This window comes from Leopardus geoffroyi, chromosome C1 (genome assembly GCF_018350155.1).
Source record: "Leopardus geoffroyi isolate Oge1 chromosome C1, O.geoffroyi_Oge1_pat1.0, whole genome shotgun sequence".
Classification (NCBI taxonomy): Eukaryota; Metazoa; Chordata; class Mammalia; order Carnivora; family Felidae; genus Leopardus; species Leopardus geoffroyi.
In genome coordinates, this window is record NC_059328.1 from 187,832,562 (window position 1) to 187,857,425 (window position 24,864).

General features: G+C 38.2%; 1 protein-coding gene across 8 annotated transcripts in view; it reads right to left on the reverse strand.

Annotated features, from left to right (window-relative positions):
* The window catches only part of C2CD6 (C2 calcium dependent domain containing 6), a 178,184-nt gene that overhangs the window by 49,620 nt on the left and 103,700 nt on the right, over positions 1-24,864 (reverse strand). The window lies entirely within an intron of this gene.

A 24,864-nucleotide genomic window follows, 5' to 3' on the forward strand; every position in this document is an offset into this window, starting at 1 on the left:
ATGGAACAGAAAGACAATGACTGACCACAAATGACGAGGAATACAGTCTTTGCAAAAAGAAAAAAAAAAGCTTGAATAGGTCGCTAAAGAAACTGATGACTGCAGCCCTCAAAAAATCAACAGCAATAACCCTTGATGAAGGAGGAAAATCTAATTCCCAGAATTGCATTATAATATTTAAAATTTCCAATTTCCAGAAAAAATTAAAAGGCATACAAAGAAACAGGAAATATGGACATTCATAAAAATAAATTGATAGGAATAACCCCTGAGAAAAAAACAGAAATTGGACTTACTAGACAAATATTTTTAAACAACTTTCTTAAATGTGCTCAAAGAGCTAAAAGGACCCATGGACAAAGAATAAAGGAAACTAAGAAAATGATGTATAAACAAAATGAGAATATAGAGACAGAAATTATAAAAAGGAACCAAAGAGAAATTCTGAATCAAAAAGAATTTTGGCATCTTCAAGTGCACCAATATACACATTATGGGAATCACAGAGGAATGAAAAGATTGGAAAGAATATTTGAAGACATAATTCCCAAACATTTCCCAAATATGATGAAAGGCATGAATCTACACATCTACACATCTAAATGCTTAGCAAGCTCCAAGAAGGATAAACTCAAAAGAGATAAACACCAAAGCATATTATCAATCAAACTGCCAAAAGAAAAAGACAAAGCAAGAACTCAAATGGAACACGAAAAGACTCATCATATACAAAAGTTCTTCAGTAAGATTAGCAGTCAGTTTCGCATCAGAAACTACATACATCAGTACATAGAAAATACTGTCAACTATAATTCAGTAACAAGCAAAACCATCCTTTAAAAAAATGAACAAGGGGGTGCCAGGTGGTTCAGTTGGTTGAGCATGTGACTTCGGCTCAGGTCATGATCTCATGGCTTGTGAGTTCAAGCCTCGCCTAGGGCTCTGTGCTGACAGCTCAGAGTCTGGAGCCTGCTTCCAATTCTGTGTCTCCCTCTCTCTCCTCCTCTACTCATGCTCTCTTTCAGAAATAAAATAAACATTAAAAAATGTAAAAATTAACAAGAATTAAGGCACTCCCATATCAACAAAAGCTGGGGGAGTTTGTCACTAATATTTCTGCTTTAAAAGAAATGCTAAATGAGTCTTTCAGGTTGAAAGGATAGGACACTAGACAGTAACTCAAATCCATAGTAACAACTCTGGAAAAGGTAATCAAATAGGTAAATATAAAAGCCAGTATTATTGTACTTTTGGTTTGTAACTTTTTATTTCCTACATGCTTTAAAAAATATTATTTTACTGATATATAACTCACATCTAGTATCATATTAGTTTTAGATATACATTATATATATGTGTATGTATATTGTATATTTATACATAATCATTCTGATGTGTATACACACACACACACACACACACACACACACACACACCACAATGATTGATTACAATAAGTTGACATACATCACCAGACATAGTTACAATTTTGTTGTGGTGACAATTTTCATAATTTTTTTCTCTTAGCAACTTTCAAATATACATACAATACAGTATTATTAACTATAGTTACCATGCTGTACATAACACCCTCAAGGTCTGTCCATATTTTTGCAAATGGCAAAATTTCTTTCTGTTCTATGGCTGAATAATATTCCATTGTATATAAACACCACATTTTCTTTATCTGTTCATTTGTCAATTGATAACTAGGTTGTTTCATGTCTTGGTTGTTGTAAATAATGCTGCAAAGAACATGGGGGTGTAGATATCTTTTCCAGACAGTGATTTTGTTTTCTTTATATAAATACCAGATGTTTTCTTTATATAAATACCAGAAGTGGAATTGCTAGACCATATGGTAGTTCTATTTTAAAATTTTTTGAGGAACCTCCATACTGTTTTCCATAGTGGGTGCACCAATTTATATTCTCATTTCTTTTCTTTTTTAGTAATCTCTGCACACAATGTGGGGCTCAAACTCACAACCCCAAGATCAAGAGGTGCATGCTCTTCTAAGCCAGCCAGGCACCCCCTACTTGTAATTCATTATCATTTTCTGTGATAAGAACACTTAAGATCTACTCTCTTAGCAAATTTTTAGGTATACAATACAGTATTTTTAACCATTGGCACTATGATGTACAGCAGATCTCCAGGAATTATTTATCTTGTATAACCTAACCTTTGCACCCTTTGACTAATACCTGTTTTCCTCCTCCAAACCCTGGACTACTTCACTCTTTGTTTCTATGAGTTTGACTACTTTAGATTCAACATATGAGTGGTATAATACAGTATTTGCTCTCTGTGTCTGGTTTACTTCACTTAGCATAATTTACTCCAGGTTCATCCATATTGTTGCAAAAAGAATTTTCTTCTTTCTCCTGGTTAATATTCATTGTATGTATATACCACATTTCCTTTATTCATTTGTACTTCAATGGACATTTAAGTTGCCTCCATGTCTTGGCTATTGTAAATAATGCTGCACTTAACATGGGAATGCAGATATCTCTTCAAGACCTGGTTTTAATTCCTTTGGATATGCCCAGAAGTAGGATTCCTGAATCATATTTTTGTTGTATTCTTAGTTTTTTGAGTAACGTCTGTATTTTTTTCCAATGTGACAAATTTACATTTTCATTAACCATGTACAAGAGTTCCCTTTTATCCATATTCTCACCAATATTTATTACATTTTCTTTAGTTGGTTGGTTTTTGATAGATTCCATCATAACAGGTGTGATATCTCATAGTAGTTTTGATTTGTAGTTCCCTGATGATTAGTGACATTAAACAACTTTTCGAAGGAGGGAAGATGGCGGCGTAGGAGGACGCTGGGCTCACCTCACGTCCTGCTGATCACTTAGATTCCACCTACATCTGCCTAAATAACCCAGAAAACCGCCAGAGGATTAGCAGAACGGAGTCGCCGGAGCCAAGCGCAGACAAGAGGCGCACGAAAGAGGGTAGGAAGGGCGGCAAGGCGGTGCGCGCTCCACGGACTGGCGGGAGGGAGCCGGGGCGGAGGGGCGGCTCGCCAGCCAAGCAGAGCCCCCGTCTGGCAGGCAAAAGCGGAGGGGCCTGACGGACTGTGTTCCGACAGCAAGCGCGACTTAGCGTCTGGGAGGTCATAAGTTAACAGCTCTGTTCGGAAAGCGGGAAGGCTGGAGGACAAAGGGAGGGAGAGCTGCTGAGCCCCTGGACAACAGAGCTCAGTTTGGTGGGGAACAATGGCGCTCGCCAGCGCCATCTCCCCCGCCCATCCCCCAGCCAAAATCCCAAAGAGAACCAGTTACTGCCAGGGAACTTGCTCGCTCCGCGCAAACACCCAACTCTGTGCTTCTGCGGAGCCAAACCTCCGGCAGCGGATCTGACTCCCTCCCACTGCCACAGGGCACCTCCTGAAGTGGATCACCTAAGGAGAAGCGAGCTAAGCCTGCCCCTCCTGCCCCCGTGCACCTTGCCTACCCACCCCAGCTAACACGCCAGATCCCCAGCATCACAAGCCTGGCAGTGTGCAAGTAGCCCAGACGGGCCACGCCACCCCACAGTGAATCCCAACCCTAGGAGAGGGGAAGAGAAGGCACACACCAGTCTGACTGTGGCCCCAGCGGTGAGCTGGGGGCAGACATCAGCTCGGACTGTGGCCCCGCCCACCAACTCCAGTTATACACCACAGCACAAGGGAAGTGCCCTGCAGGTCCTCACCACTCCAGGGACTATCCAAAATGACCAAGCGGAAGAATTCCCCTCAGAAGAATCTCCAGGAAATAACAACAGCTAATGAGCTGATTAAAAAGGATTTAAATAATATAACAGAAAGTGAATTTAGAATAATAGTCATAAAATTAATCACTGGGCTTGAAAACAGTATAGAGGACAGCACAGAATCTCTTGCTACAGAGATCAAGGGACTAAGGAACAGTCACGAGGAGCTGAAAAACGCTTTAAATGAAATGCAAAACAAAATGGAAACCACCACGGCTCGGATTGAAGAGGCAGAGGAGAGAATAGGTGAACTAGAAGATAAAGTTATGGCAAAAGAGGAAGCTGAGAAAAAGAGAGATAAAAAAATCCAGGAGTATGAGGGGAAAATTAGAGAACTAAGTGATACACTAAAAAGAAATAATATACGCATAATTGGTATCCCAGAGGAGGAAGAGAGAGGGAAAGGTGCTGAAGGGGTACTTGAAGAAATAATAGCTGAGAACTTCCCTGAACTGGGGAAGGAAAAAGGCATTGAAATCCAAGAGGCACAGAGAACTCCCTTGAGACGTAACTTGAATCGATCTTCTGCACGACATATCATAGTGAAACTGGCAAAATACAAGGATACAGAGAGAATTCTGAAAGCAGCAAGGGGTAAACGTGCCCTCACATATAAAGGGAGACCTATAAGACTCGTGACTGATCTCTCTTTTGAAACTTGGCAGGCCAGAAAGAATTGGCACGAGATTTTCAGTGTGCTAAACAGGAAAAATATGTAGCCGAGAATCCTTTATCCAGCAAGTCTGTCATTTAGAATAGAAGGAGAGATAAAGGTCTTCCCAAACAAACAAAAACTGAAGGAATTTGTCACCACTAAACCAGCCCTACAAGAGATCCTAAGGGGGACCCTGTGAGACAAAGCACCAGAGACAACACTACAAGCATAAAACATACAGACATCACAATGACTCTAAGCCCGTATCTTTCTATAATAACACTGAATGTAAATGGATTAAATGCGCCAACCAAAAGACATAGGGTATCAGAATGGATAAACAAACAAGACCCATCTATTTGCTGTCTACAAGAGACTCATTTTAGACCTGAGGACACCTTTAGATTGAGAGTGAGGGGATGGAGAACTATTTATCATGCTACTGGAAGCCAAAAGAAAGCTGGAGTAGCCATACTTATATCAGACAAACTAGACTTTAAATTAAAGGCTGTAACAAGAGATGAAGAAGGACATTATATAATAGTTACAGGGTCTATTCATCAGGAAGAGCTAACAATTATAAATGTCTATGCGCCGAATACCGGAGCCCCCAAATATATAAAACAACTACTCATAAACATAAGCAACCTTATTGATAAGAATGTGGTAATTGCAGGGGACTTTTACACTCCACTTACAGAAATGGATAGATCATCTAGACACACGGTCAATAAAGAAACAAGGGCCCTGAATGAGACATTGGATCAGATGGACTTGACAGATATATTTAGAACTCTGCATCCCAAAGCAACAGAATATACTTTCTTCTCGAGTGCACATGGAACATTCTCCAAGATAGATCATATACTGGGTCACAAAACAGCCCTTCATAAGTTTACCAGAATTGAAATTATACCATGCATACTTTCAGACCACAATGCTATGAAGCTTGAAATCAACCACAGAAAAAAGTCTGGAAAACCTCCAAAAACATGGAGGTTAAAGAACACCCTACTAACGAATGAGTGGGTCAACCAGGCAATTAGAGAAGAAATTAAAAAATATATGGAAACAAACGAAAATGAAAATACAACAATCCAAACGCTTTGGGATGCAGCGAAGGCAGTCCTGAGAGGAAAATACATTGCAATCCAGGCCTATCTCAAGAAACAAGAAAAATCCCAAATACAAAATCTAACAGCACACCTAAAGGAAATAGAAGCAGAACAGCAAAGACACCCCAAACCCAGCAGAAGAAGAGAAATAATAAAGATCAGAGCAGAAATAAACAATATAGAATCTAAAAAAAACTGTAGAGCAGATCAACGAAACCAAGAGTTGGTTTTTGAAAAAATAAATAAAATTGACAAACCTCTAGCCAGGCTTCTCAAAAAGAAGAGGGAGATGACCCAAATAGATAAAATCATGAATGAAAATGGAATTATTACAACCAATCCCTCAGAGATACAAACAATTATCAGGGAATACTATGAAAAATTATATGCCAACAAACTGGACAACCTGGAGGAAATGGACAAATTCCTGAACACCCACACTCTTCCAAAACTCAATCAGGAGGAAATAGAAAGCCTGAACAGACCCATAACCAGTGAAGAAATTGAATCGGTTATCAAAAATCTCCCAACAAATAAGAGTCCAGGACCAGATGGCTTCCCAGGGGAGTTCTACCAGACGTTTAAAGCAGAGATAATACCTATCCTTCTCAAGCTATTCCAAGAAATAGAAAGGGAAGGAAAACTTCCAGACTCATTCTATGAAGCCAGTATTACTTTGATTCCTAAACCAGACAGAGACCCAGTAAAAAAAGAGAACTACCGGCCAATATCCCTGATGAATATGGATGCAAAAATTCTCAATAAGATACTAGCAAATTGAATTCAACGGCATATAAAAAGAATTATTCACCATGATCAAGTGGGATTCATTCCTGGGATGCAGGGCTGGTTCAACATTCGCAAATCAATCAACGTGATACATCACATTAACAAAAAAAAAGAGAAGAACCATATGATCCTGTCAATCGATGCAGAAAAGGCCTTTGACAAAATCCAGCACCCTTTCTTAATAAAAACCCTTGAGAAAGTCGGGATAGAAGGAACATACTTAAAGATCATAAAAGCCATTTATGAAAAGCCCACAGCTAACATCATCCTCAACGGGGAAAAACTGAGAGCTTTTTCCCTGAGATCAGGAACACGACAGGGATGCCCACTCTCACCGCTGTTGTTTAACATAGTGCTGGAAGTGCTAGCATCAGCAATCAGACAACAAAAGGAAATCAAAGGCATCAAAATTGGCAAAGATGAAATCAAGCTTTCGCTTTTTGCAGATGACATGATATTATACATGGAAAATCCGATAGACTCCACCAAAAGTCTGCTAGAATTGATACATGAATTCAGCAAAGTTGCAGGATACAAAATCAATGTACAGAAATCAGTTGCATTCTTATACACTAACAATGAAGCAACAGAAAGACAAATAAAGAAACTGATCCCATTCACAATTGCACCAAGAAGCATAAAATACCTAGGGATAAATCTAACCAAAGATGTAAAAGATCTGTATGCTGAAAACTATAGAAAGCTTATGAAGGTAATTGAAGAAGATTAAAGAAATGGAAAGACATTCCCTGCTCATGGATTGGAAAAATAAATATTGTCAAAATGTCAATTCTACCCAAAGCTATCTACACATTCAATGCAATCCCAATCAAAATTGCACCAGCATTCTTCTCGAAACTAGAACAAGCAATCCTAAAATACATATGGAACCACAAAAGGCCCCGAATAGCCAAAGGAATTTTGAAGAAGAAGACCAAAGCAGGAGGCATCACAATCCCAGACTTTCGCCTCTACCACAAAGCTGTCATCATCAAGACAGTATGGTATTGGCACAAAAACAGACACATAGACCAATGGAATAGAATAGAAACCCCAGAACTAGACCCACAAACGTATGGCCAACTCATCTTTGACAAAGCAGGAAAGAACATCCAATGGAAAAAAGACAGCCTCTTTAACAAATGGTGCTGGGAGAACTGGACAGCAACATGCAGAAGGTTGAAGCTAGACCACTTTCTCACACCATTCACAAAAATAAACTCAAAATGGATAAAGGACCTGAATGTGAGACAGGAAACCATCAAAACCTTAGAGGAGAAAGCAGGAAAAGACCTCTCTGACCTCAGCCATAGCAATCTCTTACTCGACACATCCCCAAAGGCAAGGGAATTAAAAGCAAAAGTGAATTACTGGGACCTTATGAAGATAAAAAGCTTCTGCACAGCAAAGGAAACAACCAACAAAACTAAAAGGCAACCAACGGAATGGGAAAAGATATTTGCAAATGACATATCGGACCAAGGGCTAGTATCCAAAATCTATAAAGAGCTCACCAAACTCCACACCCAAAAAACAAATAACCCAGTGAAGAAATGGGCAGAAAACATGAATAGACACTTCTCTAAAGAAGACATCCGGATGGCCAACAGGCACATGAAAAGATGTTCAGCGTCGCTCCTTATCAGGGAAATACAAATCAAAACCACACTCAGGTATCACCTCACGCCAGTCAGAGTGGCCAAAATGAACAAATCAGGAGACTATAGATGCTGGAGAGGATGTGGAGAAACGGGAACCCTCTTGCACTCTTGGTGGGAATGCAAATTGGTGCAGCCGCTCTGGAAAGCAGTGTGGAGGTTCCTCAGAAAATTAAAAATAGACCTACCCTATGACCCAGCAATAGCACTGCTAGGAATTTATCCAAGGGATACAGGAGTACTGATGCATAGGGGCACTTGTACCCCAATGTTCATAGCAGCACTCTCAACAATAGCCAAATTATGGAAAGAGCCTAAATGTCCATCAATTGATGAATGGATAAAGAAATTGTGGTTTATATACACAATGGAATACTACGTGGCAATGAGAAAAAATGAAATATGGCCTTTTGTAGCAACGTGGATGGAACTGGAGAGTGTGATGCTAAGTGAAATAAGCCATACATAGAAAGACAGATACCATATGGTTTCACTCTTATGTGGATCCTGAGAGACTTAGCAGGAACCCATGGGGGAGGGGGAGGAAAAAAGAAAAGGAAAAAAAAAAAAAAAAAAGAGATTAGAGTGGGAGAGAGCCAAAGCATAAGAGACTGTTAAAAACTGAGAGCAAACTGAGGGTTGATGGGGGGTGGGAGGGAGGAGAGGGTGGGTGATGGATATTGAGGAGGGCACCTTTTGGGATGAGCACTGGGTGTTATATGGAAACCAATTTGACAATAAATTTCACATAATAAAAAAAAATAAAAAAATAAAAAAAAATAAACAACTTTTCATGTACTTGTTTGTCATTTGTGTGTCTTCTTTATAGAAATGTCTTATCAGTTCCTCTGCCCATTATAAAAAATCAGGTTATTTGGGTTTCTATGCAACTGATTCATAGGAGTTTCTTATATATTTTAGATATTAACCCTTTATCAGATACATGGTTGGTAAATATATTCTCACATCCCATACTTTACTTTTTCATTTTGTTGGTTTTTAGCTACAGTAATCAAAACAGTATGGTACTGGCATAAAAACAGATATATAGACCAACAGAACAGAATAGAGAGTCTGGAAATAAATCCACATAGATATAAATATGAAAAGGGTGCTAAAAATACACAATTGGGACAGGATAATCTCTTCAATTAACTGTGTTGTGAAAACTGGATATTCACATGAAAAAGAATGAAACTGGACCTTTGTTTCACCCTGTACACACACAAAAAAAAACTCAAAATGGATTTAACACTAAAACTTAAGATCTGAAACCATAAAACTCCTAGAAGAAAACATATTAACAGATATTCCTGACATTGGTTTTTACAGTGTTTTCTTGGATATGAAACCAAAAGCACAGGCAACAAAAGCAAAAATAGACAAGTAGGATTATATCAATGTAAAATTTCTAATTATATATTCTCTAATTTTTGGAAGCAGTCATTTTATGTCCACCATATCAAGTTATTAATTATGTCAAATTTTTACATCCTTACTAACATTTTTGCCTCCTAGCTCCATTAATAAACACAAATATTAATCTTTAAAAATTTTCTTTTTAACATTTATTCATTTTTGAGAGTAAGAGACACAGAGCAGGAGCGGGGGAGGGGCAGAGGGAGAGGGAGACACAGAATCCAAAGCAGGCTCCAGGCTCTGAGCTGCCAGCACAGGGTCTGATGCGGGGCTTGAACTCACGGACTGCAAGATCACGACCTGAGCCTAAGTCGGACACCCAACCAACTGAGCCACGCAGGCGCCCCAACACAAATATTAACCTTAAAAAGAATGAGATTAAATTATCTCACTACATTTGTGAATTTGTACATTTCTATATGAAGTTATTTTTAGTTGTGTATATTTTGAAATTATATCAAATTTTCTTGTTTTAAATGAATTTTTCTTGCTTTAAATAATTATGTAGGAACCCTGTATTCTCTAAATAGTTGTTTTTATTTTAAAAATAAATATTAATTTTTTTATCATTAGTGATATATCAGCTTTCCTTTGGTTAGTATTTGTTCAGTTTTCTCCTCTTTGGTTTCACCCGTTCTGTACCCTTAAGTTTTAGATGTGTCTGTTACTTTCAGAGCAATCTGAAAATATTTTAACTAAAAGATGGCATTCGCTTATAAATTTATTGTGATAACTCACATGTTTGAATTTCTTTCTACCATTTAATTTTGTTCTTTCTTTTAAAATGCTTTTTCCTCCCTGGAATCCTTTTGTACTCCTTTCCTGTATTCTACAGAATTGGATAGGTTTTTAAATTTTCTCCCTTTAGAAGAATATATACATTTTTAATTAATTTTTTCCTTCAATTTTATCATGTATTATCATGTATCATGATTTTTTTGAATGGTCATTTAGATGAGTACAGAATTCTATGCTTAATGTTTTCTCAGTATTTACTATTTCTTTGTTCTCTACTGTTGCTTTTCACAGTTTAGGTTCTCCGGAAGGAACACCCTGTGATGGAAGTGTATGTGTAAGATCTCCATTAGAGGGTACTATTGGGAGCAACATCTGAGGAAGAGAGGGTAAAGAAACAGGATTGGAAAAAAGAGAAGTTGAGTTGCAATACAGTCCTAATTATGCTCAGCAGATCCTGCAGGGAGTCCAGTTGAGATGGTTGTTAAGAGTTTTTCCACTTTGGGGCAAGGGGATTGAGTGTTTTACCTGTAAGTTGATCTATCATTGGATAGATCTCTATCCAATTGGATAGATCTCTATCATGTCTCTATAAGGAGACATTACTTGAGCAAGCTCAAAGTCAAGGGGCAGAGAAGTACACTCCACCTCTAATAGAAAAAAAAAACTAAAAAATTGGAAAAGGGAAAAGGCATGAATTCAGGGAAGGGTAATGTGTTGAGGTCAATCATTCATTCTACCACAGTCCACCTTTTTAGCCATAAATATTCATATCTTTCTCAAATATAAAATAAGCTTACTACCATTCAAGCCGTCCTAAAGCTTCATTCAATCACAGCATCATACTTAAAATATAAGTCTAGATACAATTCCTCCTGAATTACTCCTATGAACCACTAGCAAATTATTAACCTCTTCTCATCATACATTATTGGAAGAGAGATAGAATAATGAAAATAAATGCTCCCGTTTGGGGAAAAAAAAAAAAAAAAAAAAAAGAAGTGCAAAGAGAAGCATGGGAAGATGGCAGAGGAAGAGGATCCTAAGCTCACCTCATCCCATGGACACATCTAGATAACATTCACATCAGTGCAACTCACCCAGAAAACAACCCAAAGACTAGTAGAACATACCCTATACAGTTAATTGTAGAGAGGAGGCCACATGGAAAAGGGTAGAAGGGGCAGATATGGGTGGGATCCAAACACCCAGTGAGACTAACCACAAAAGGGAGGAGGACACCACAAGCATGGAGAAAGGAGAGGAACAGACCCCATACCAGGGACCCCACACAAGGTGGACTGGCACTTGGAAGATGAGTCCACATGACATCTGGCTTTTGAAACCCAGAGGGACTTACCTTCACAAGTTTTTAAAATCAGCATACTTAACTTGGGGAACTTTAAAAATCAGTGGGCTCTGCTCTGGGAGAGCCAGAGGGTTACAGGAAATGGAGTCCCCACCTTAAAGATCCAGTATAAAAACAACCTCACTGAGATACAGCACTGAAGCAGCGGTTTGAAAAGAGCCTGGAGTATATGGGAAGGAGATATTTTACTAATCTCAGAACATACACTGGGGGCGGGGGGGAGGGCAGGAATTGTTAAGAGACCTCTCCAAGAATGCAAGAACTGGTGGACACCATTTCTTTCTACTACCATTCATCTGGCCAGCATAGATACATGGGTATCTCAAAGAATCAGCTCAAACACTCTACACCTAGCTTGCTAACACCCCACCCTCCAACCCCCCACATTCTCCTGCGGAATGCCTCATCCAACCTGCCCCACTCAGCAGGAGTGCCTCTAACGTGGTGACTGACACATATTCTGCAAATAGCCTTGACAGTGACAAGCACTACTCGAAATTAACTCCTACCTTGGGAAGAGGGGAAGATAACCACACACACCAGTTTGACTGAAACCCAAACAGATGGACTGGAGCTAGACATCTGGTCTAACTTCAGGACCCACCCAACAACGAAAGCCTCTCAGGGGACAACTCAGGAAGAACACTCTGCAGTTTGGTGTGACTTCAGTCCTGGCAAATGGTCTGAGGGCACTCATCCAGTTTGACTTAACTACTATACCAAGACAGCCCCAGACTCGCCTCTTAACAGCACTGGTTCCAAACCCTTCCCACAATAGGCAAAATGGGCCACTGCAGCTTACTGGACTAAAGGCAAACAGGGTTCAATCACAAGAGTAGGGCACACCCAAAACACACAGAGGAGACACCCCAGAAGCACTTGGTTCTGGTGAAAGGGGAAATTGCACTATAGTACACCCCAGTACCTCTTCTTCATAAGGTCACTACTTTCAAGATCAAGAGACACAGCTGACTTGGCTAATACATGGAAACACACACAGAGAGTTAGACAAAATGAGGAGACAGAGGAATACGTCCTAAATGAAAGAACAGAACAAAATCACAGCAAAAGAGCTAAAAGAAATGGCTATAGGCAATTTATCAGAGAGAGAGTTCAGAGTAATGGTCATAAAGATACTTACTGGACTTGAGGGGCGCCTGGGTGGCGCAGTCGGTTAAGCGTCCGACTTCAGCCAGGTCACGATCTCGCGGTCCGTGAGTTCGAGCCCCGCGTCAGGCTCTGGGTTGATGGCTCAGAGCCTGGAGCCTGTTTCCGATTCTGTGTCTCCCTCTCTCTCTGCCCCTCCCCCGTTCATGCTCTGTCTCTCTCTGTCCCAAAAATAAATAAACGTTGAAAAAAAAATTTTAAAAAAAGATACTTAATGGACTTGAGAAAAGAGTAGAAGATCTCAGACTTTCAACAAAAGAGACAGAAAATATTTAAAAAGAACCATTCAAAGATTAAGAGCTCAATAACTAGAATTAAAAATACATAAAAGGGAACAAATCATAGATAGAGGGAGCAGAAGTATAGATTAGTGAGTTGGGAGAAAGAGTAATAGAAAACACCAAATGGAACAGAAAAAAAAAAGAATAAAAAATAAAAATAGGTTAAGGGAATTCAATGACATCATCAAACATAACAGCATTCACATTATAGGGATCCCAAAAGAAGAAGAAGAGAGAGAAAAAGGAGGAGAAAATTTATTTGAAGAAATTAAAGCCAAAAACTTGCAGAATCTGGGGAAGGAAACAGACACCCAGATCCAAGAGGCATGATAACCCCCCACAAAAATCAATTCAAGGAGGTTCACACCAAGACACATAATAATTAAAATGCCAAAAGTAGTTATAAAGAGAGAATTTTAAAAGCACCAAGAGACCAAAAGAAAACAATTACACACAAGGGAACATCAAAAGGCTATCAGCTGATTTTTCAGCACAAACTTTGTAGGCCAGAAGGGAGTGGCATGATATACTCAAAGTGCTGACAGGAAAAAAACCTGCAACCAAAAATACTCTATCCAGCAAAGTTGTCATTCAGAATAGATGGAGGGATAAAGAATTTCACCAAGGAACAAAAGTTAAAAGAATTCATCACCACTAAACAGGTCTTACAAGAAACATTAAGGGGAATTTGTTGAGTGGAAACAAAAAAACAATCAGGAGTAAGAAAATTAGGAAAAGAAAAAATTTCACAGGAAATACAAACATAATTAAAAAACCACAGATTTTTCGTTTGTAAAACTACTGCAGAGGTTAAAGTACAAACACAGTAAAATCAGTAATATCTATAAAAATCAGTCCAGGGATTCACAAAATAAAAGGATGTAAAGTGTGACATCACATGTATAAAATGTAGTGAAGAGTAAAAATTTAGTGCTTTTAGAAGGGGTTCAAACTTAAGTGACCATCAACTTAATATAGACTGGTATATGCACAGGATATTATATATAAACCTAATGGTAACCACAAATCAAAAACCTGTAATAGATATGCAAAAAAAAAAAAAAAAAAAGATGAATCCAAGCTTATCACTAAAGAAAGCCACCAAACCATAAGGGAACAGAGCAAGAGAAAAAAGAAACAAAAAAGAACTATAAAAACAACCATAAAGCAAGTAACAAAATGACAGTAAGTGGGTCCCTGTCAATAATTACTTTGTGAATGCACTAAAGGCCCCAATCAAAAGACATTGGGTGACTGAATGGATAAAGAAGCAAAAGCAGATCTAACGGCACATCCAGACAAAAAGTGAAGGGATAGAAAAACATTTACCATACAATGGAAACGAAAAGAAACCTGGGGTAGGAATAATTATATCAGACTATATAGGCTTTAAAACAAAGACTGTAACCAGAGACAAAGAAGGACACTACATAACTGTAAAGGGAACAATCCAACAAGAAGATTTAACAATTATAAACACTTATGTACCCAACATGAGAGCATTCAAGTACATAAAGCAACTATTAACAGACACAAAGGAAAAAAATTGATAGTAATATAATAATAGTAAGGAACTTTAACACCAACTTACATCAAGGCATAGATCATCTAGACAGAAAATCAACAAGAGCACCCAAGTACATAAAGCAACGATTAACAGACACAAAGGAAAAAAAATCGATAGTAATACAATAGTAGGAGACGTTAACACCAACTTACATAAAGACATAGATGTATCATCCAGACAGAAAATCAAAAAGGAAACAGTGGCTTTGAATGATACATTGGACCAAATGCATCTAACAGATAATTCAGAGCATTCTATACAAAAACCGTGAAATACACATTCTCTTCAAGTGCACATGGAAGATTCTCCAGAATAAATCATGTTAGAGCACAAAACAAGTCCAAGCAAATTCAAAAAGATTGAAATCACATCATACATCTTTTTTGGCCATGACACTATGAAACTAGAAATCAACCATAAGAAAAAAATCTGGAAAGAACACAAACACATAGAGATTAATTAACATGCTACTCAACAATGAATGGGTCAACAAAGAAATCAAAGAGGAAATAAAAATATACATGGAGGCAAATAAAAATGAAAAAAGAGTCAAAAACTCTTTGTGATAAAGAAAAAAACTGTTCTAAGAGATTAATGCAATAGAGGCCTACCTCAAGAAGCAAGAAAAATCCCCAAAAAACCCCAAACTTTACATATAAAGGAATTAGAAAAGGAAGAACAAAACAAAGCCAGTAGACGGAAGGAAATAATATATATTAGAGGAGAAATAAATTAAATAGAAACTAAAGAAACACCAGAACAGATCAATGAAACCAGGAACTGGTTCTTTGAAAAGATCAACAAAATTGATAAACCTTTAGCCAGACTCATCAAAAGAGGTGGGGAGGACAGACAGAGGGAGGTACTCAAATAAAATCAGAAATGAAAGAGGATAAATAATAGCTGACACCACAGAAATACAAAGGATAAGAAAATATTATGAAAAATTATATGCCAACAAGCTGGAAAACCTAGTAGACATGGTTTAAGTTCTAGAACCATATAACCTTCCAAAACTGAATCAGGAAAAAATAGAAAATTTAAACAGAAGATTACTAACAATGAAATGGAATTGGTGGTCAAAAAACAAAAACAAAAACAAATAAACCCCCCAAAACTCCCAACAAATAATTCCAGGGCCAGAGAGCTTCACAGGTGAGCTGTACCAAACATTTAAACAAGAGTTAATACCTAGTCTTCTCAAACTATTCCAAAAAATCCAGAAGATCAATGAAAGCGTCCAAATTCATTCTATGAGGCCAGCATTATCCTGATACCAAAATCAGATAAAGACACTGAAAAAAAAAAAGGAACTACAGGCCAATTTCTCTGATAAACCTAGATACAAAAAAAACCTCAGTGAAATATTAGCAAACCAAATCCAACAATGGATTAAAAAAGTCATTCACCACAATCAAGCTAGATTTATTCCTGGGATGCAAGGGTGGTTCAATATTGCAAATCAATCAATGTGATACATCACATTAACAAGAGAAAGGATACAAGTCTTACAATCATTTCAATAAATGAAGAAAAAGTATTTGATAAAGTACAACATACATTCATGATAAAAATCTGAAACAAAGTATGTTTAGAGGAACATACACCAAAATAATAAAGACCATATATGAAAAATCCACAACTATTATCATACTAAACGGTGAAATACTGAGATTTTCCTTCAAGATTGGGAACAAAACAAGGATGTCCACTCTCACCACTTTTATTCAACATAGTACTGGAAGTGCTAATCACAGCAATTAGTCAAGAAAAAGAAATAAAGGGCATCCAAATTGGTAGGGAAGAAGTAATACTTACTATATTCAGATAACATGATACCATATAGAGACAACCCTAAAGACTCCACCAAAAACTACCAGAACTGATAAATGAATTCAATAAAGTCACAGGATGTAAAATTAATATACAGATATCGATTGTATTTCTATACCCTAATAATGGAGTAGCAGAAAGAGAAATTAAGAAAACAATTCCATTTGCAATCGCACTAAAAAGACCAAAATACCTAAGAATAAACTTAAAAAAAAATTTTTTTTAATCTTTATTTATTTCTGAGAGAGAGAGAAAGAGAGTGAGCAGGGGAGGAACAGAGAGAAAAGGAGACACAGAATCCGAAGCAGGATCCAGGCTCTGAGCTGTCAGCACAGAGCCCGACACGGGGCTCGAACCCACAAACTGTGAGATCATGACCTGAGCCGAAGTCAGAGGCTTAACTGACTGAGCCACCCAGGCGCCCCAAGAATAAACTTAGCCAAGGAGGTGAAACACCTGTCCTCTTAAAACTATAAAATATGAAAGAAATTGATCATGACACAAACCAATGGAAAGATATTGGTTTGGGACAACCAATATTGTTAACATGTCCATATTATCAAAAGCAATCCACAGGTTTAATGCAATTCCTATCAAAATATCAGTAGCATTTTTCACAGAGCTACACCAAATAATCCTAAAACTTACAGGGAACCACAAGAGTCCCATAATAGCCAAAGCAATCTTGAAAAAGAATAAAACTGAAGAAATCACAATTCCATATTTCAAGATATACTATAAAACTGTAGTAATCAAAACAGTATGGTACTGGCACAAAATTAGGCACACAGAGAGCCCAGAAATAAACCTATGCTATTATGGTCAATTAATCTATGACAAGAATATACAATGGGAAAAAGTTGGTCTCTTCAACAAATGGAGTTGGGAAAACTGGACAACTACATGCAAAAGAATGAAACTGGACCACTTTCTTACACCATACACAAAAACTCAAAATGGATTAAGGACCTAAATGTGAGACCTGACCATGAAATTTCTAGAAGAAAACACAGACAGTAATCTCTTTGACATCAGCTGTAGGAACATTTTTTTTTATATATGACTCCTGTGGCAAGGGAAACAAAAGCAAAATTAAACTATTGGGACTACACCAAAATAAGAAAACAAACATCTGTACAGCAAAGGAAACCATCAATATAACAAAAGACAACTTACTGGATGGGAGAAGATACTTGTGAATGATATATTCAATAAGGAGTTAATACTTAAAATAAAGAACTTCTAAAACTCAACACCAAAACCATGCCCAAATAATCCAATCAAAAATGAGAAGACATGAACAGATATTTCTCCAAGAAGACACACAGATGGACATCAGACACATGAAAAGATGCTCAACATCACTAATTATCAGAGAAATGCAAATCAATACTTCAATGAGATATCACTTCCTATCTGTCAGAATGGCTAACATCAAAAACACAAGAAATAACAAGTGTTGGTGTGGATGTGGAGAAAAACGAACCCTCATGCACTTGGGAATGCAAGCTGAACAGCCACTGTGGAAAACAGTATGGAGGTTCCTCCAAAAATTAAAATGGGATTACTGTATGATCCAGTAATTCTACTACTGGGTATTTATCCAAAGAAAATAAAAACACTAATTCAAAAAGATATAAGCACCCCTATGTTTATTGTACCATTATTTCTAATAGTCAAATATGTAAGTAACCCATGTGTCCATCCAGATGAAATGATAAAAAAGACATGGTATGTATATTAAATGGAAAATTACTCAGCCATAAAAAAGAATGAACTCTTGTCATTTGCAACAACATGGATGGATCTGGAAAGCATAAACGTTAAGTGAAACAAGTCAGTCAGAGAGAGACAAATACTATATGATTTCATTCTTATATGGCATTTAAGAAACCAATGAACAACAACAACAAAAAAGATAACCAAAACAAAGACTCTTAAATACAAAGAACAAACTGGCAGTTGCCAGAGGGAAAGTAGGTCTGTGTATGTGGGTGGGGTGGCAGGGATTCGTGAAATAGGTGAAAGGAATTAAGAGTATGTACACTTACCCACGGGGTGCCTGGGTGGTTTAGTCAGTTAAGTGGCCAACTCTTGACTTCAGCTGGGGTCATGATCTCATAGTTCATGAGTTCAAGCCCCATGTGGGGCTCTGTGCTCACTGTGGGGAGCCTCCTTCAGATCCTATGTCTCCCTCTTTCTGGCCCTCTCCTGCTCGCTCTCACTCTCTGTCTCTCAAAAATAAATAAATAAATAAATAAATACATATATATATATATACATATATATATATATATATATATATATATATATATATATATATATAAAAGAGTACACTTATCTTTCAACGTTTATTTATTTTTGGGACAGAGAGAGACAGAGCATGAACGGGGGAGGGGCAGAGAGAGAGGGAGACACAGAATCGGAAACAGGCTCCAGGCTCTGAGCCGTCAGCCCAGAGCCTGACGCGGGGCTCGAACTCACGGACCGCGAGATCGTGACCTGGCTGAAGTCGGACGCTTAACCGACTGCGCCACCCAGGCGCCCCGAGAGTACACTTATCTTGATGAGCACTGAGTAATATATAGAATTACTGAACCACTATATCGTACAGTGGAAACGGACTTAACACTGTATGTTAATTATACTTAAAATTTAAAAAAAGAATAAAAGTAAGAACAGGACATACATAAGAGTCACTGGTACTTAGCAATTCTGAAATCCTTCTGGGAAAACTTTGCTTGATCCCCCTGCTCTAGAAGCACAGAATATTCCTTGATTTGGCCCCAGTTTTGCCTCTGGGAATGGCTGCATAATCAATTGTTTTCCAAGGTTCTTGGCTTTTTTTCTCTGCATGGGCTTCTCTTCTTTCCCATCTTCCTTCTCAGATACTTCTGAAGAAGGCATTTGAGCTCATGCCCTTTACGTACCTGGGCAGTTTTCTCATTTTGTTATCTGCTAGTGGCAAGTTGGGAACCCAGAGGGTTTTTTTGTTTTGTATTGTTTTGTTTTAATCTCAGCATGTCACTTTTAGTATAGGCTGGCACTAAGTTTGCCATTAAATCTCTTTTTTTAAAAAAAATGTGTATTTGAGAGAGAGAGAGTGCAAGGAGGAGAGGGGCAGAGAGAGAGAGAGGGAGAGAGAATCCAAAGCCGGTTCCAGGTTCTGATTTGTCAGCACAGAGCCTGACATGGGGCTCAAATTCACAAACCACAAGATCTAGGCTGAAGTCAAATGCTCAACCAACTGGATACCCAGGCACCCCAACTATTAAAGCTCTTTCAAAGACTAGGTATGCACATATGCATGTATGTACGTATTTATGTATGTATGTATGTGTGTATGTATGTATGTTAAATTCCACTCAACTACATGAGCCAAAAGCCACTATTCAAAACATGCCCCCTCTATACTTAAGTACTGGTACTTTGGGCACATTAAATTTCTGTGAGACTGCACACTTACTCTATGACTCCTTTTGTTCAGTTGGAATGGTATCCCTAGATGCCACCTTATTTCTTCAGCACAGCCTTGATTTTATTGTTACCCCTAGGCCATGTTGTAGGGGCCATATCTTTGATATGTAATATTGTTTCATTTTTCAAACCTTCAAGTCCCAGAATTATTAACTTTCTGTATATGTCTTTTCATATATTCTGTTCAGTGCCTTGTTAAATGGCCTAGCATTGTGTATTTTGAGAAGAGAGTGCCGTGATGAGACACTGTATTATGGTGTTAGTATGTGCAGAGACGTATGGGTCCTTGATCTATATTTTGGGTACCTATGAGGAAAGGGATTCCCAGAGTTCTTTGCTCCAAAGGGGAAACTGGACAAGGAACTTTGATGTTGCTGGCCATACCAAATGGCCAGACCTTTATCAATAGTCCAAGAATATGTAATGTGCAGATTTGGCCTATTTTTGGTCAAGGAATCCAGTGTTAAGAAGACAGCCTGAAGTTCAGCTAATTGTGCTGACCCTTATATCACATCCTTTTGTGAGAACTTTATTAAAGGATGAAAGGCAGCAGCTCTCCAGCAAGCTCTATCACATGTGTTGGTGACAATGCCATCCAGAAGTATATGAATCCAGCTCCCCAGGTAACCAAACAGTTTGGGAGAAGGGTGAACACCTCCATTACTGTGGTACCTGTCAAGGGACTGAGTACAGAGGTCACTCCTGCCTGAAGATGGGTTGTTCAAGAGAGCCCAGTCTTTGGTTGCTGTGCTGAGTGAGATTTCAGGATGCTGATTCCATGACTGAAGCATAATGCGCTGCTGAGTATGGAGGGCCACAGTCCCAGGGCCTGTGAGAATCTCTGTTTCCAGTATGTGGCTAGCAATTGCCACTCTAGTGAGGTATAGCATAGGGTAAAGGAAGACTATTTCTTGCATCAGACACCCACAGACAACTTATGGCCATCATGAGAAGTCCAAAGTCTCCAGAGGAAACATTATGTATGAAGGTTGTGAAAGCCTAATAAACTCTGTTAGGGACACTAACAGAAGTGACTTTTTTATTTTTGTGATTTGGACAGATTCTTGAGGGGCGCCTGGGTGGCGCAGTCGGTTGGGCGTCCGACTTCAGCCAGGTCACGATCTCGCGGTCCATGAGTTCGAGCCCCACGTCAGGCTCTGGGCTGATGGCTCAGAGCCTGGAGCCTGTTTCAGATTCTGTGTCTCCCTCTCTCTCTGACCCTCCCCTGTTCGTGCTCTGTCTCTCTCTGTCTCGAAAATAAATAAACGTTAAAAAAAATTAAAAAAAATAAATAAATAAATAAAATAAAATAAAATTTGTAATTGCCTCCAGAACCCAAAAAGGCCAAAAATATGTAGGGCCTGTTCTACTGTTGCAAGTGCTGAGTGTCAAAATTATTTCTTGATAGTTTTAAGGATGGAGCAGCTCTCAGTTTACCAAATAATTCTCAGGAATCTAGTGAAGGTGACAGTCCTTCCACTATCTGTGTGGCAATAGCCCATACCTTTTTCATAAACCACTTTGTGAATATTTGTATGCCCTGAGTGTGTCAAATTAGTTTCCTTGGAGGGATATGTGATCAACGTGTCATACATGTAATCCTGGAGGAAAATGAATGCTATTAAGATCCTGTTTGCAAAGATTGTGTGTGATTAGGCAAGGCTGTTGAGGTACACCACCAGTAGCCAGGTGCAGTATATTGGGCCCCTTTGGAGATGAAAATAAACTGTGGCTCAGAGACTATTGTAATAGGCACAGAACAGAACAGCCAAATGTACAGTAGCAAAATATTTATCAACTGCTGACTAGATATAAGAATGTGCTGTGAAAGAATGTGCACCATACATTCTTTCCAAGTTATTAACAGGCAAAATTGATCTGTTAAATGAAGAATAAGTAATGACAATCACTCCTATTTTATGTTGGTCTCATGTAACAAGTTTCAATCCTAAAGGACTCTGTTTTAATTTACATTGGGCTGTATTAACTATTTTAGCTGGAATGGTCCAAGGGGTCTTATTTTGCCAAGTCAATTTATAAATGCTAAAGATTTTTTTCTTTTTCTTTTTTACCCATGTTTTGGCTACTGTGAATAATGTTGCAATAAACATGGGACTGAAGATATCTCTTTAAGATTCTGTTTTCATTCTCTTTGGTATATATGCAGAAGTGGGATTGCTGGATCATATGGTAGCTCTTTTTAATATTTTTTAATTTTTTTTTAACATTTATTCACTTTTGAGACAGAGAGAGACAGAGCATGAACGGGGGAAGGTCAGAGAGGGAGACACAGAATCTGAAACAGGCTCCAGGCTCTGAGCTGTCAGCACAGAGCCCGACGCGGGGCTCGAAAGCACAGACCACAAGATCATGACCTGAGCCGAAGTTGGATGCCCAACCGACTGAGCCACCCAGGCGCCCCTCTTTTTAATTTTTTTGAGGAACCTCCATACTGTTTTCTCTAGTGTCTATGCTAACTTACATTCCCACCATCAGTGCACAAAGGATTCCCCTTTCTCCACATCCTAGTCAACACTTGATATCTCGTCTATTTGATGACAGCCATTCTAACAGGTGTTAGGTGATACCTCAACATGGTTTGCATTTCCCTGATGATTACTGATGTTGAGGATCTTTACACATACCTTTTGGTCATTTCTATGTCTTATTTGGAAAAATATCAATTCAGATTTTCTGCCCATATTTTAATTGGAATGTTTGGTTGTTTTTTGTTTTTGTTTGTTTGCTATTGGGCATAACTTTTTTTTTAACCTTTATTTTTGAGACAGAGAGAGACAGAGCATGAACGGGGGAGGGTCAGAGAGAGGGAGACACAGAATCTGAAACAGGCTCCAGGCTCTGAGCTGTCAGCACAGAGCCCAATGTGCGGCTCGAACTCACGGACCACGAGATCATGACCTCAGCCGAAGTTGGCCGCTTAACCGACTGAGCCACCCAGGCGCCCCTGGGCATAATTTCTTAACATATTTTTATATTAATCTCATCGCAGATATGATTTGCAAATATTTTCTCCCTTTTTGTAGGTTTCTCATATTGTTGAGTATTTCTTTTGCCGTGCAGCTTTTTAGTTCGATTTAACCACTTTTTAATTTTTATTTTATTATTTTTTTTAATTTTTTTTTTCAACGTTTATTTATTTTTGGGACAGAGAGAGACAGAGCATGAACGGGGGAGGGGCAGAGAGAGAGGGAGACACAGAATCGGAAACAGGCTCCAGGCTCTGAGCCATCAGCCCAGAGCCTGACGCGGGGCTCGAACTCACGGACCGCAAGATCGTGACCTGGCTGAAGTCGGACGCTTAACCGACTGCGCCACCCAGGCGCCCCTATTTTATTATTTTTAAAGTAGGCTCCACACCCAACATGGGACTTGAACTCATGACCCTGAGATCAAGAGTTGCATGCTCTACCAACTAACTCAGCCAGAGGCCCCTAGCCACACTTATTAAATTTTGTTGCTTTTGCTCTTGATGTCCTATGCAAAAAATAACTGTCAAAAACAAGGAGATTTTTCTCTTAAATTTTCTTCAGGAGCTTTGAGATTTCAAGTCTTACACTTAAGTCTTTAACCCTTTTCAAGTTAATTTTTGTAAATGGTTTCAGATAGGAGTTTAACTTCATTTTTCTGCATGTGTTCAAGTTTTCATTTATTGAAAAGACTGTCCTTTCCTCACTGAGTATTCTTGGCTGCCTGTCAAATATTAGTTGACTGTATATGTGTTGGTTTATTTCTTGGCTTTCTATATTTTATTCAGTCAGTCTGTGTATGTGTTTTTCATACCACACTGTATTGATTACTATAGTTTGTAATGCAGTTTAAAATCAGGAACTGGTTGGGGGGGGGTCTAGTTTTGTCCTTTCTCAAGATTGCTTTGGGCTCCCCTTTGTGGTTCCATAAACATTTCAGGATTGTTTTTTCTATTTCTCTGAAAAATGCCTTTGGAGGTTTGATAGGTATTGCACTGAATCTATAAATGGTTTTTGTAATAGGGACATTTAAGCAGCATTCCTTTTTCTGATCCATGAACATGGGATTATCTTTCCATTTATTTGTGTCTTCTTCAATTTCTTTCATTGGAGTCCTATGTTTTTCAAAGTACAAATCTTTCACCTCCATGGTTAAATTTATTCTTAAGCATTTTATTGTTTTTGATGCTATTGTGAATAGGATTGTTCTCCTTATTTCTTTTTCAGGTATTTCATTGTTAGTATACAGACACACAATTAATGTTGTATATTGATTTTACATCCCCCAAATTTACTCAATTCATTAATTCTAACAGGTTTTTCTGTTGCTTCTGTTGTTGTCGATGAGTCTTTAGCATTTTCTACATATGGGATGTTATCATCTGCAAATAAAGACAATTTCACTTCTTTCTGATTTAGATGACTTTTATTTATCTTGAGTAATTAGCTAGGACTTCCAGTTGAGTGGTAGGACTTCTATGTTGAGTAAGAGTGTGAAAATGGGCACCCCTGTCTTATTCTTGATGTTTATAGTAAAAGTTTCCAAACTTTTACCATTGAGGATGATGTGAGCTGTGGGCTTGATATATTTTGGCCTGTATTATGTTGAGGTATGTTTCTTCCATATCCAACTTGCAAAGATATTTTATCATGAAAGAAAGTTATATTTTGTCAAATATTTTTTCTTCATCTATTGAGATGATCATATAATTTTATCTTTAATTCTGTTAATGTGGTGTATCACATTTACTGATTTGCATATATTGAACCATCCTTCCATCCCAGGGATAGATCTCACATGATCATGGCATACAATCACTTTAATGTGCTATTGAATTCAGTTTGCTAAGATTTTGTTGAAAAATTTTGAATCTATAATCATTAGGGATACTGGTCTATAGCTCTCTTTTATTGTAGGGTCTTACCTTACTTTGGTATCAGCGTAATGCTGACTTTGTAAAATGAGTTTGGGAGTTTTTTCCTATTTAATTTTTTGGAAGAGTTTGAGAAAGACTGATATTCATTCTTCTTTAAGTGT